The sequence below is a fragment of the Asparagus officinalis genome, chromosome 8 (assembly GCF_001876935.1).
Source record: "Asparagus officinalis chromosome 8, Aspof.V1, whole genome shotgun sequence".
Lineage (NCBI taxonomy): Eukaryota > Viridiplantae > Streptophyta > Magnoliopsida > Asparagales > Asparagaceae > Asparagus > Asparagus officinalis.
The window spans coordinates 117,262,842-117,278,079 of NC_033801.1; positions in this window are offsets into that span (position 1 = coordinate 117,262,842).

Below are 15,238 nucleotides of genomic sequence, written 5' to 3' on the forward strand. Positions count from 1 at the left end.
GGTTCCAAAACCGTTTCCCACGATCTGAGGGGATCACAACTCCACTCAGGAGTGATTTAAGGGGCGGTTACATCCCATTAGCCCCACTTAGGAGCGAATTAAGGAACGTTCCAGTGAATCAAGATATTCGGATCGTCAACGGAGAGCAAACTCGACGCGAGCATTCGAGGGAGGCATCTCATCGCCACCGTGAAGAACCCAAAATTAAACAAAGGAGAGAATTCAGATCATTCTCTTCTCTTTTGTAATCAGGAATTCAAATTGTAATCGAGAGTAGAGAGAGTTGTAATCATTCTTTTTCTAAACAGTTAGAAAGAATAAAGTCAAACGCAATTCTTTCATTCATTTTCTTATTACAAAATTTCCGACAAACAAAAGATGGCGACTCCGCTGGGGAGAAACTTCTGTGACGAAGAAGTGGTGGCGCAATCCGACGTTCATCTTATTGGAACAACCGTCGAAACTCTCGTGATAGAGTTTGATCAAGCCAAGTTTGAAGAGGCTCTATCCTCCGGATCCCTTAGCCCCAAGGCTATGCGCAAGATCCACAAAGTCTCCAAAGATACTAAAGCTCCAACTGCTCCAATTGCAGCCGAACCGCCTAAGGAAGACTGCTCGGACAACCCCTCCCCCGATGGAGTGGGCTCAGCTTCAGCCAAACCCGCACCAAGACGACGGGTATCGGGTCGAAAGATGCCCTTTGAGGTAACAAAGGCCTTGAAGCAGGCTAAGAAGAATGCCGCTCGACGCAGGAGGAGATCCCTACGACGAGCACATCTCCGAGAATATTGATCTTCAAGTCAGCACGAGCTTCGTGTTTGTGAGCCTAAACGCGACCATGTGCTCTGTGTTTCTGCTTCAGAACGCAAGCCTCGCGTCTATGAGCCCAAACATAGGCTCTGTGTGAATAAGACTGAACGCAGCCCTCAGTGGTGCATTGTACAGTCAAAACGCAGTCTTTAGGAGTGCGTTCCATTAACTGAACGCAACTCTCAGGCATGCGTTCGGGTGACGAAATCCAATACCGCGCCTGGTGTATACCGTGGAGCTTCTGGGCGCTGCCCCGAACCCCGCCGGGGGGTATTCCATCCCCCCCGGACCCCCTGGCCAGGGGCGCGCCGCCCCCTGGACCCCCGGCTCGCTGACCGGGCAGCGAGACCCCCGAATACTCTGCGTAGCGCGACTAGATTGAGGGGCGGATGTCAAAAGTTCATGGATTCAAGGCATCTCAACCAGATCCATGTTCACCAAGAGCCAGTCCTGTCCAATCATGGACTGGGGGTTCTAATTCAAACCTCACGATCAGTGAGCAATTCTCCTCGAATCTTCACAATAGATCTGAGTGAGTTCATATCAAGAGAAAGACCAATGCAACAAATCATTCATTCATTCCAATGTGAACGGCTGATTCCTACGGTCCTCTCGGGATGTCAATGCTGCTCATATGCGACCAACATGCTCAAATCTCAGCAAGAGGCCATCAATGAACTCATGGCCCTGTTGACTCAAATTGTCACAGACAAGGCCAAATCTCAGAAGACAGATTCGCCACCTAGGCAAGAACTCTCCCGGAGAGGAAAGACGTCTTCGTCCCGACCTCACACAGGCAAAGGGAAGGGAAAAATGGTTGATGACACGGCTTCTGACCAAGAAGCCCACAACCTGGAATTTTCCTCTGATGAAGGAAGAGAGACTGAGAACGAGTATAATCTCCAGTCTGCCAAAATGGACTGAGAACGAGTATATATATATATGTATGTATGTATTTTTGCTATCTCACTTACTATGAAAATTAAGCTCTCCTTTTGATATTATAAATATCGAAACGAGGATGTGGTCGAGGTAAAACTCGTACCTGGAGAGCTGGGCATGCAGAACCGAGCCACAGCAGGCTCCACAGTATTTGATTGACTTCATGGCGTCATTAGCAGCAAGATCTTACAACAATCGAGGAGCAAGAAGTGTATCCGTTTCTATCAGCAACACCACTTTCAAGAGATTCACCACCGATTGTACCCGTCGTGGAAGTAAAGATGAAATACCAATGAGTACACCACCACCACAATCAGTTGTTGATAGAGCCACAGAGCAGGGGATTTAACTCTGAAAGAATAAGAAAAATATCAGACAGTATGAGCACCAAAATTTCAAGGCACACCAGTTTCAATTGCAACCTATAAGGAAAAGAGTATATGAAAGTTTCTTGAACATCGGCTAGGAACCAAGCAGAAGTCAAATATATATTCAGCATTGAGGACCATCGCTGGAGGATAGCAACAACATCCAGATTTTTGATGAGACAACAATTATCACCTATTTGGGAGAATTTAGGTCATTTCTTCATCAAACAATTAGCGCTAGTCTAAGTGAAGTTGGGAGATATACCCATAGTGAAGAAAGAAATCAAAATCCAGAATAGAAACAATGATAATTGTATGTGTAAATTTTGATCTCCCGAAAACAGGGAATTTCGTTTGTATTGATAAGAAGGCTTATTACAAACTAATAAATCGAAATTACAACAGAAACAGAGGGAATGCCCTCTTTGTTTAGTATGGGGACTTTCGGTGGCTACAGGATGCTTCGCTCGATGCTCGTGTCGAGTCTGCTTCCCTTGGACCGTTCGACCGAGGTTGCTGGGGAGCTTCAGTACGCAGTAGAATCTCGAGTCGATAGAGTTCGGATCTTCTAGTTCACCGACGATCGGGGCTCAGAACTAGGAAGTGGGGGTGCAATGCAAAGATTGTGCAAAGAGCTTGGTCTCGATGCCCTTTCTCCCAGTTTTTCGACCTCCTTTAAAGGTTGTTGAAAGAGGTTCTTAAATGAAAGAGAGGCAGTTCGGCTATTCCTTGAATTATGGGATGTGACCATACATTATTCAGAGACATCCTGCTATTCTCCCGTACCATGAGTGGTCATTCGAGGAGCCGTGTTTTGCATCACGTCACGTAGGAGTAGGAAAGCCCTTCCTCGTATGTATGACAACGGTTATCAGGTACTCGAGTGGATCTGACCAACTCATCGAGCACCGGCGGCTCTCACCTTTTGCTTGGACAAGTGAGGTGAGTCGCATTTATGAGGGTGCAGGTTGATTAGGCTTTTGTCCGATCACTTGTACTGTGAACGGCCATCTGGCGGGCCTGGAGCACCGTGTTTTCTCTCTTCAGGCTGAGAGAGGTGGGAAAGCGGGTTCCTAGTACTCGAGTGGGCTTGGACAGCTCGCCGAATGCCGGCGGATCCAGCTCTTGACTCGGACAGCCGAGGTGAGCTGCATTTATGAATGTTCAGGTCGACTCGACACCTGCCCAATCATCCGTACTGTGACAGTACTGTGCCCTCTCCCTTCGGGTCGAGAGAGGTGGGAAAGCCCATCTCAGCACGTGGGGTAGCAGATACCCGGCCATATCAGCGGCCTTGAGGTTTACTGGCGGATTTGAATACAGACTCGGTTGGGCGAGTTGTGATAAAGGGTGAATCCCTGTGGCTTTGGGCGACTCCCCCTTACAAGTGGATTTCTTGCAAGACCACGGAGGTATTTTTTACCGTCTACAAGACCCCCTTCAAAGTTTTCAGACCTAAACCGGCTTGCGTGTGGTCTGGAATACTTTGAATAAAGAAGTTCTTGGTGAAACAGGTACATTTGGTTTCTTTCAGGATTTTTAGCAAACCCTCAGCTATTAACGGGTTTGATACGCCTTTACCGATTACCGTTTGAATCAGGCTAGCCATACTATTCCCCTTAGTATGATGAGTTGTCGAGTAGTTTCTCTTAGACTTGATGCTAAGATTTCTACTCTAAGCCTCAGCCATTCGAGGCGTGGGTTTAAGCGAGATCATCTCGTTGGCGGTGCTAAGATTTCTACTCTAAGCCTCAGCCATTCGAGGCGTGGGTTTAAGCGAGATCATCTCGTTGGCGGTTCAAGGCTCGGGACAAGTCGTGTCATTCGTCATTTGTCTCCAAGGGCGGATGAGCCGTTCAGGCGAAGTTAGGTTTCGAAAGTGAAATTATGCTCGTCTTGCGGATTCGGGTCGAGTTTTCGCAGGTGAGACCTTTCTTTTCGGGTGAAACTAGGTTCAGCGTGGGTGAGCCACGCGTCTGCTGGTGGGCTTCGTGCTTTCCAGCTAAGACGGCATGGTTCCGTCACGTTGCGTTCTGACGTAAGTTTTGTGCGCCTCGTCTGAATCGTGGCCGTGGTTTTCGAACCCAACCGTAGGATTCGACCGTCGATTTTGGCTCGGGTTCCGGGTTTTCGACCGACCTGTTTCCCGTCTCGACGTGGCACTTCGAGATGTTGGGGGCAATCTGGGTCGTCGATCTCGATCGTGGTCACATCTCTCGTCCGCCAGTGTTTCGCTTTTTGAGGGCGATCGTGGCCACGTTGGCAACTCCACCTTTAAATAGGTTGTTCTCTTCCTTTGAGAGTTATCGTGCTCAAAAATCTTGAAAATTTTCTAAGGAGAGAGAGTTCCCACTTAATCCCTTCAATGGCGCCGAAATCCAAGAGGTGTGTTGCGAAAGGAGGAGGTCCCGGACGCTATTCCGATCGCCTCGCCACTGGTGCACCCGCCAGCATACCTGAGACGCACTTGGGTAAGTCGAGAGGTTAGCCTGACCACTTTGCGTAGGTTACAGACGTCGGGTTGGGGGGATGAGCATCGCTTGTCTCCCCTGGATTCAGTCATCTTTTGGCAGTTTCCCCGACTTAGGGCATAGTCGCCCCCTTTTTGGGCGGATCTTGTATTTACTCATGTTTTCGTTAAAAGTTAGTTTCGCTGTGGAATTCATTATATCTTCGGTCGATTACAACAAATTCAAAAGAAATAGCCTTTTTATAAGACTTCTTTTACACAACAAAAGGAAAATTACAACTTTTTAGAAACAAACGCAGGATCGTTGTTTGGATCGCTGCTTGCGTGGGATCTTTGCCTGTGCCGGCGCTTTGACTCGTGGACCACCGAATCATAGATTCTGATTGAACCGTGAGAGGTTTAATGATTCTTCCTTTTTTTATCGAAGTAAGAATTTGAAGCGAATATCTTATCGATGTAAGATATTCACTCTTCTAAAGATCAAGTCAGAGCTTAGATCTCTAGGAATCGCCATAAACTTCTTGAGGATGTTTGTGAAGAAGGAAAAGATCAAGTCAGAGCTTAGATCTCTAGGAATCGCCATAAACTTCTTGAGGATGTTTGTGAAGAAGGAACTCTCTTTCTTGCTCTAATTCACTAAAACTCAAGGCTCTCTACTCTAATCTGCTCTGGAAATGCTCAGCCCCTGTCAATGATGGCCATAGGGGGGTATTTATAGTCTCCTTAGACGATAACTGAAGAAATAGCCGATCAACAACTGCCTCTTTAGGCGCAGCAGTTGATGCTGTTGCGGCTAAAGGGCGCGACAGTCGACACTGTCGCGGCCAAAGGGCGTGGCAGTTGACACTGCCGCGGCTAAAGGGCGCGGCAGTCGACACTATCGCGGCTAAATGGGCAGTTACACCCACGTTCATACGTGTTTGAAACTGTTCTCCCACGACCTTTAACCACCTTTTTCGTGGTCTAACTGCCTGTCCACGTCAGCACACGTTCTATCTCTAATATGCTGCCACGTGAGCTTCAATAATCATCAGATAACTGCATTATAACTGCTGTAGCATCCCTTATAATGGCCACGACACCATGAGTTGCCGCGCCTTGGCCGCGGCACCATAGGCTGCCGCGTCTTAGCCGCGGCACCATGGGTTGTCGCGCTTCAGCCGCGGCACCATGTACTGCCGCGCCCACACGCTGTAGTTTGCATTGTTCTGTGAATTCACATTATTTTGTGTTGATTCATAGATCCTTTTGCTTCCTTTGGGCTTGTATGATCTCCCATGACTTAGATACTTATGTTTATCACCTTCTCTTTGTCTTGAGTGGTATTCAGATGTCTGTAAGCATTTTTTAACATCTACAGATACCCCCTCCAAAGTATCACAGACTCATCATTTTGAAGAGGAGTCTGGGACACTTTGGATATGATAAGTTTTCCTTACAATTTCTTCAGTACTTTGTTGAGGAAGTTGCGTAACATACTCTATGGATGGCTTCAATCCTTGACTTCTTTATCTTTTAGCTTATTCAGTACTTTGTAGAATAGCTAAAATCCCTCCGGTGCTGCGTTTATCACATGGCCGTTGTCGAAGTCTTGAATTTGAACTACCGTTGAAGAATGGAGAAATATTTTATACTCATATGCTCCATTAGAGTGTTCGGGAAATAGTTTAACCTCATATACCCGTTAGGAGGTAATCAGATTATTCTTAAGAATATTTTGAGTAATATTCTCCAGAAACTTCCTGTTGAGATTAGGGAAATAGTTTAGACTCGTATACCTATTGGAGTATTCTGGTCTCTTGTTTGTTGGTAGAGATGAACTCGATGATGGAGAGGAAGAATTTTATATTCTATCTCCTGGTTTCTTGTTTGTTGGTAGAGATAAACCCGGAATCGGAGAGGAAGAATTTTATATCCTATCTCCTGGTCTCTTGTTTGTTGGTAGAGATAAACCCGGAATCGGAGAGGAAGAATTTTATATTCTATCTCCTGGTACAAAGGAAATTTGAAGTAGGATTTCTATTCAGAGAATCTGAATAAGGTTTGATCAATTGAGATTGGAAGCAATCCTAACTTTTATAGGTTTGATTGCGCAAATCGAAGGTGGACCTCTTGTTCATGGAAGGAATCAAGAGGGGATTTTGGCTTTGGTCCTAACTGTTTAAAGGTTTGACCAAAATGGGAATTTTGTGAGGGAAGATTGATCTAAAGAGGTGATCGAATCTCATCTCAGCAAAAGAGTATTCGGAAGTCATAGTAGGAGTTTAGTGTTTATCACTTTGTTCATAATGATCGGGGTTATCCCTAAGAATATTACATTTAACATTCTTCCGGGAACTTCCCATTACATGAATTATCGACCCCCAGCTTTCTTTGCAAAACTGGGTATAACGAGGAGTACATCATCCTCAGTTACATGTTCGGGTTATCCTTAAGAATAGAAGATTTTCTAGGAACTTCCCGTTAAATAAATCATCCACCCCTAGCTTCCTTTGTGAAGCTGGGTTTACCATTGCATTTAGCTGTATGATCAGGTTATCCTTAAAAGTACCATGCATGGCATTCTCTAGGAACTTCTCGTGAAAGAAAGGAAATAGTTTAGACTCATATACCTGTTGGAGTATCGAGGAGCAGTTTATACTCGTATACTTTTCGGAGTGAGGGGAAACAGTTTATACTCGTGTACCCAATGGAGTTTATGGTCGTCTTTATTCGACTTCTTTCGTCGTTATGACGCCGGAGTCAATTAGAGCTTGGATCTTGTTTTTGAGTCCAAAGCAAATCTCGGTGGGATGAAGAACCCTTCTGTGGTACGCACAATAGTTTGGATCCGTAATCCCTCGATTTTATCATTAGCGAGGAGGTATTCCAATATGGCTGGAGCTTCATCATCTTCGAAAGAATATTCGTTTTGAAACCTCGGATCGAGAGTCGCATTCTCAACGATTGCAAATATCATTGGTTGGCCTCTCTCAGCTTTCTTTCTTTTAAGAAAGTGCTCAGCTTGTTCACCCCGAGATTTTAACTCCTTCCAAGTTGTGGATGGCACGACCCCCAAAGCTTCCAGGACATCGATGGAGAGGTTATTGTGACATGTTTGTAGGATGAACTCCTCTGTAATAGGATCTCTGCAATTCATTGCTTTGCCACGGAAGCGCTTGACAAAATCGTCGACTGGCTCTCCGTCTTTTTGCTTCTCATCTAAAAGGGTTCCGACTGACACTTCGGTATCATCATCGAAGAAGTTGCTGAGGAACAAACTTTCCATGTTATCCCAGCAATTGATGCTCCCTGGCTTGAGCCGTCGGTACCAATCGAAGGCGGGTCCGCGAAGGGTGCCAATGAATGACCGGACCATTAAAGCCTCGTTTCCAGAGATCATGCCCAAATGAGACTTGAAATAAATCAAGTGCTGAATCGGCGAACTCTTCCCCTCAAACGGTGTGAAGTTAATCAGATTGAACTTTGTCGGATACGGTATTGAATCCCATTCTCTTGGATAGGGACATGGAATACCCGTCCTCTTCACTTCTTGAGCCGTCATCAAAGCGTTGACTTTGTTTTCAAGCTCTTTCATTTTCCCGTCATCGTCTATGTCTTCATTCGAATGACGTTGAGGAGAATGAGTTAGACCACCCCCTGTAAGAGGTGCCATTGAACCACTCCCAATATCGTTATTGGGAGAATGTGTTAAACCACCCCCAGCGTTATTGCTATTGGGAGGTGTATTAGCCATAATAACTTTATCCACTTCTGGATCACTGTCATCCACAACTTTCTGAGTGTGGTGACTGGATTCAGTTCTTTGACTGGACTCAGGGGGTTGAGGCCGCTGAGCTAGCAATTCTCTCATTTGTTGGATAGCTAACTCCATTTCTGTCTTCACTTCAGCTCTAATTTCTTCACGTTGTTTGGCTAGACCTTCTTGAAGTATTTGAGCAAATTGATCAGAGGTGGTCGTGAGTACTTCTCTGGTTTGTCCTGTGCTAGACATTGTATCATCAGAAGCGATTGCAGAATAAGTGTCAGAGAATTCATCCTCCGAGGACATTCCTTCTTGCATTCTCTTGTAATTTCTGCGTCTGATGGCTCCTAATTGGAGTCGAGACATCCTTTGAGCAATTCTTGGATTGACTCTTCCTCTCGGGGACAAATCAGGATTTGAGTCATTTGAATGCCGCTTAGACTTTCTTTTATCAACCACATTGATGGTGACTTCCGGGAATTCATCATCTTGGACAGCTGATCTTATAAGTCGTGCACAGGAACAATGAGAGTGAATAATTCTTTTTCAAAATTTATTCACACCCCCAATTTGATAATACGATTCATCGGTATGATTGCCAAAAAATCGTATCGTTTGTTGGCATGACCTCCCAGGTATGACGATGTCTTTTGGTAAACGCGTCTTCTTCTGAGGGTGTAAAACCTTGTTGGCATTCTCAGGACAATTTATTGTTGCCTTTGAACGATCCAAGGTTATGTCGGGAGTCGCACGTTTAGAACCACCCCCTTGTGGGTATGGAGTCTTAACGGGCTCCGAATGCTGATTTTGCACAACTCCAGTTTTTGGAATCCAAACTTGGCAGAATTTCGGTGGTTCTTTGGTCACCGTTTCCTTGTTTCTTTCTCGTCTTTGTTGCAAGAGAGCACGAGCATGAGCAGCGTTTGCACGACATTTTTGTATACGTTCTTTAAGGGTCGAACGAGTCCTTTTGACAATAGTCCATTCTTCCGTCGTGAGTTTTGCAGAGACATAAGTGATTGGTCGTTGAGACAACTGAACCACTCGATGCCTCCTCGACTCTAAGTCCGCATGATAACGAACTCCATCGGTTTGTTCCAAGGCCTTAGCTATTTGACGAGCGCGGCGTTGGCGTTGTCTCTGACGAGCTCTTTTCGTCAATGCCGATGGGCTTTGATTTAATGACTCTTTAATTGAAGAAGAGTCATTATGAGCAGAGAGGTTGCGAGTGGAATCCTCAGCAACAATCAAGCGAGAGTCTTCATCTGTAGCGTTCGACGGAGTCGAAAACTTGCAAACCTTCTTAGAAGATAAAATCTTCCTGCATTTGTGAGGCGAGGAAGACTTTGAGGATGAGGATGACAAATACTCCTCAAACTTCGCTTGGTCGAATTCGTACTCGACCGTTGATTCAACCGGGATCTTGATGATTGGTTGCGACACGACGGTCTCGGCAGCGAGACCGTTGGCTCCCACTGTGGTCGCCAGCTTGTTTGCGTCAAAAGTTGGTTTTGCTGTGGAATTCATTATATCTTCGTTCGATTACAATAAATTCAAAGAAATAGTCTTTTTATAAGACCTCTTTTACACAACAAAATTAAAAAATTACAACTCTTGAGAAACAAACGCAGGATCATTGTTTGGATCGCTGCTTGCGTGGGATCTTTGCCTGTGCCGGGGGTGCGTTAGCCCGTGGACCACCAAATCACAGATTCTGATCGAATCGTGAGGGGTTTATGATTCTGACTTCGTTTATCGAAGTGAGAACTTGAAACGATATCTTATCAAGGTAAGATAGTCGTTCTTCTTGAAATCAAGTCAAAGCCTGAATATCAAGGAGTTGCCAGAAACTCAAGAACTCTGCTCTTTCTCTGCTCTGAAGTGCTCAAAATGATCAGCCCCCTTCAAAAAATGGCCTTCGGGGGGTATTTATAACCTCCATGAACAGTTGGTGGAAAACAGGCTCGCGAGACAGCGGCTAAAGGGGCAGTTACACCCACGTTCATACGTGTTTGAAACTGTTCTCCAACAACCTTTAACCATCTTTTTCGTGGTCTAACTGCCTGTCCACGTCAGCACACGTTCTATCTCTAATATGCTGCCACGTGGGCTTCAATAATCATCAGATAACTGCATTGTAACTGCTGTAGCATCCCCTATAATGGCCGCGGTACCATGAGTTGCCGCGCCTTGGCCGCGGCACCATAGGCTGTCGCGTCTTAGCCGCGGCACCATGGGTTGCCGCGCTTCAGCTGTGGCACCATGTACTTCCGCGCCCACACGCTGTAGTTTGCATTGTTCTGTGAATTCTCATTGTTTTGTGTTGATTCATAGATCCTTTTGCTTCCTTTGGGCTTGTATGATCTCCCATGACTTAGATACTGATGTTTATCACCTTCTCTTTGTCTTGAGTGGTATTCAGATGTCTGTAAGCATTTTTTGACGTCTACAACTCATAGAGGACGATTTCTGCCTCTGCAGGCGAAATTGACCTTTATTGGGTGAAGGCGAACTCGTTTTCTACAGGCGAGTTTGACTTTTTCCCTGGTATAGGGGAGTATCGTTCTCATAGGCAGATCTCGTTCTAGTTAAGCGGGTTTTGCCTTATGGCAGGCGAATTCGCCCGTCTTTACTTGATTGGCGGATCTACCCCTAGGGCGGATCCTGTCCTGATTCTTTGGTTCTTTCTTGCAGTGACCTTTTCTGACGAAGCTCTTCTGAAGGGCGTGGCCATCGGTCTTGCCGGAGGCACAGGCTATACGACGCCTCCCCGGTTTCCCTCTTTGGGCCCGATGCCTGTCTTCTCTGCTAATAAGCCGGATGGCTTGATAAAGAGAGTCACTGACGGGCACCATCTAACGCTACACGAGTTGACCACCGACGCGGTGTTGACAGACAAGGCCAGGACAGAGTTACACAAGCCCCAGTTCTTGTTCGGCGATGCCGCGACTGATCCTTCCGCCCTGCTGATCAAGGAGAGCAGGTAGCTTCGTGAAATGGATGGGGTCCACTACTATCTTCCTAACATGCCGAGGGGGTTCTCTATCGTCGAGCTGCGTTCCCTCGCGGTCCCGAGGATGATGAATTGGGATTTGACCCCTACCCAAGACGGGGTGACTTGCGGCGTCTTTACAGGCTCCACAGCTGGGTACGGGGTAGAGAGCTCTTGTAAACAGGTGACTGGCCTACGTCTGGGCCTACCTTCCAATGAGGCGCCCACTGGGGAGACGACGGCGGTCGCGGAGACTTTCCGTCATCGATTCTTCCAAGCCGGTGGGAAATTTCCCCACAAGGATTTCAGAGCTCCGGGGTGGATCTACTCTGCGCCTGGCAGCAAGACTTGGTGGTCCAAGATCACCAACTACATTTTGGCCGAGAACTCTGATCTTGCGAACTCAGAGCTGTATTCGACCATTCAGGCCACTCGGCACGGTCTGAAGATTAATGCTTCCCAGTTTCACAGCATTTTAGAGCTGTATTTTGCGGATAGTGGCACCTTTTTCACCCCCAATGGTGAGCTCGGTATAGCCCTTCACGAGATGTACGATGTGTCGGGACTGTTGTTAGGAGACTTTCCGTATGAGGAGTACGTTTCTGGTCAAGATGAGATCGACCAACTTTTAGACCGCTCCCCTTTGGTGGTCGAGACCCTGTGGGAATTGCTCTGTCACTATCACATATGCCTCAATACCTTAGGGGCGGTTGATCACAAAGGTAAGAAGAAAAGGGCTCCAGGGATCAGCCACAAGAACTGGGCTGATTATTTATTCCTTGAGAACGATGTCAAGGGAAGGCCTGCTCTGCCGCTGAGCAGATGCGACCAGGCTGAAGTAGAAAGGAGGATGGCCGAAGGGGAAGCTACCATAGCTCTCGAATGTGACGAGGGCGGGTTCAAATCCGGAACGGTTTTCCATTCGTTTCATCACCAGGCCAAGTCTCCTATATCTGGGAAGGCTTTGTTTGCAGGGTACCTCATGTTGTGGCTAAAGAGGTGCGTAATACCCACTCACTCTTTTGAGGCTCTTCCCATGGAGGTTGTGTATCCTGCGGTTTGTTTAGCCCACGGGAAGTCCTATTCCTTAGTATCGGCGATGCTAGCGTGTATCCATCGGGGACTCTGCACCCTGACGGTCCAATTCTGCCGTATACCGACTATCGATGAGGGGGAAGGAGAAGTCATCAGGACCCCTAACCCTAGGGTGGGGCTGCCATATACTTATTTGATGGCATGGTTCGTCTACCATTGCGAATGTTTGATGAGCGCCCCCGCGACTCTTCAGGGAGACAGGTTTGTTCCGTTCGTCGAACGCCTGGAGAGGTGCTCTTGGAAGTGTAAGGACATTCCCGACGCGCGGAAGACAATTTCCCATTTCGTCCACTACAACTTCCGCCGTTTCTTTCCTTATTTCAGTGGAGGAGGATACGGGGAGTCTCTTAGGGATGCGCCGACGGCGGATCATCACACAGTTCTCTCGTGCGGTGCCTTTCGATGGTTGGTGAACATTCAGCCGGGGTATCATATTCTACGAACAGGCTCCGTGTGCTATCTCGAGCCGTACATCCCTTGCAGGTTCGCCCGCCAGTTTGGGTACGACCAATTGTACGTGGGCAACGCCAATCCCCACCTGCACTTCGAATGAGGGCTGGTGGATGGAGCTCGGGGATGGTTCTGGACTTATGCTGGCGGTACCCATGCCCGTTTTGAACTACCCGCGAAGGATCGTGATTTGCATCATACTCTCCTGTATTGCCGGTGGTATCGGGGTGCCAGTGCTAATCCCGAAGGCTTCTGGTTCCAGGGCTCGTGTCTGGCGGAGCACGGGTGTCCTCCCAGAAGGCCTCTCCGTACTTCGAGACGGAGGGGCCGCCAAACTATTAAGGAGTGGTTTTTAGAGGACCCAGCTGAAGATGCTGAGGGCGGCGATGTCGGTCCAGACGAATCTGAGGTGCCCGAGGCCCGAGCTCCCTCTCCTGGTCTTCCGTTGGACCACCAAAGTGAGCGGGGAGAATCTGACGAGTTAATCCAGGTGGGCGAGCGACTGGAACAGGCCCGGAGCACAATAGCGGGGCGGATGGGAATGCCCCTCCTACCTCCGAGTAGTTCGCTGATCTCCAAGCGACAGTGGGAGATGCGCCCGGAGAAGGGTCCATGGGCGGAAGGGGCTAAGAAGGCCCGAATGCGCAGGAAACTGTAGAGCTGTTTACCAGGCGGCGGAACATGCAGGCGTCAGGAGGATTGCTGCCTCTTGGGGCGGAGCGCCAGTCTACCCCTTCTGCTGTATCAGAGGCGGCTCCGGTGACCTTGAAGGACACTCCTCCTTCATCTGGTGTGGGGTCAAAGGTGGGGGTTTCAGCGACTCCTACACCCGCACCCAGAGGTAATAATTTTTGGTATTCTCGGGTACAAAGTTGGATCTGCATCTTCTGACATTTGTGTCTAATTTGTGCAGGTGCAGCTGAGAGAGTGATCTCCATTCCTTCGGACGAAGAGGGGGAAACTGGAGACGGAAAAGAGCCCGGTGATTCAGGTAAGCATGGGTTTTAGTGTTGTTGATCCTTCTGAGCCGAAGGGGCATTTGTCAATCTTCTCTTTGCATCCGCAGTCGGCCCTTCTTATGAAGCTACTGGCAAAGAGGATCCTCCTTTTTGGGAGGGTCATTCGGCCGGAGGAATAGGTGAATCAGAGGCGGATGACAACGTCTCGATTCATGAGGCGCTATCTAGCGAGGAAGAGGCGTTGGCTCCTGAAGACATGTCCGGCCAACAAAAGGAAACCTCCACTCTCGCGGAAGCACCGATTGGGGGTGAACCCTCAGCGCGAGAGTCTCCGATTCAGAGGGGGACTTCCACTCGGTTGGTGTGCCGTGGCTGCTACCCTGATGGCGTTGGCGGTCATACCGGCTTTGGCAGAGGAAGCCGCCCTTTCTGTCTTGGAACGTTTGCGAAAGAGGAGCACGGCACGAGCCCTGGTTAACTTTCAAGACACCTTGGCTGACTGCATCAATCTCGCCTTGGAGGAGAGTTGTCCTTTCGAGGAGCTCAAGGAGGACCTCGATCACAACATGTTCTTCTTAATCAAGAGGCTTGGCGCCACTGCGGCGAAGCTGTACTTTCAGCGTCTGAAAGAAGTGGAGGAGGTTGTTCAGCAGTTGCTCGTCCTTCGTGCGCAGAGTTCCGCAATTATTGATCTCGCCTCCGACGAAGTGTGAGCAGCAGTGGAAGACCGCGATCGCCGCCTGAATGAGACTGTGTTACTGGAGACAAGGTTGTCCGCAGAATTAGAGCAGGCCAAGGCTGAGGATGCACGAGGGGCCCATGAGCAACAGACAGCCGATAACCGCCTTTCTCGCCTATCCTCCGAGATAGAGGAACTGAAACAAGTTATAGCTAACACACAGGCCTCTTTGGTCATCCAAGAGAAGGCTCGTGAGCAGGCGGCAAAGGAGTTGGAGGACATCGAGTCTCGTCGGCAATTGGTCGCCGATTCTGTTGAGGAGAAGGATCGAGCTCTCAAGGAGGTCAAAGATACCGTTCAGGACTTAGTCTCGCGCACCGAGGAAGACCTTCGTTTAGAGATCCTAAGGAGGCTTGAGCTTCGCCTAGCCGAAGAGATTCGTGAGGCGGAACTGCGGTTGAAAGCTTTGTAATTTACCTTTAACTCCCCGTTGTAATAGGATTTCTTTATGAATGAAACTATCCTTTCTCTTTTGGTCACTATTACTTCTGTGCATGCTCCATTTTTTTAACATGCGTTAGCCGGAGAGTCTTAGCTGCAGGGGGGGTTTTCCAGCTACCGGCGGATTTGGGCCGTAAGCTTGTGCCCTCTGTGGGCAAATTTTACCTGCAGGCGGATTTGGAACTGCCTCAAGTTCCATAGGGGTAATTGGTTTTGACCTGAGGGAA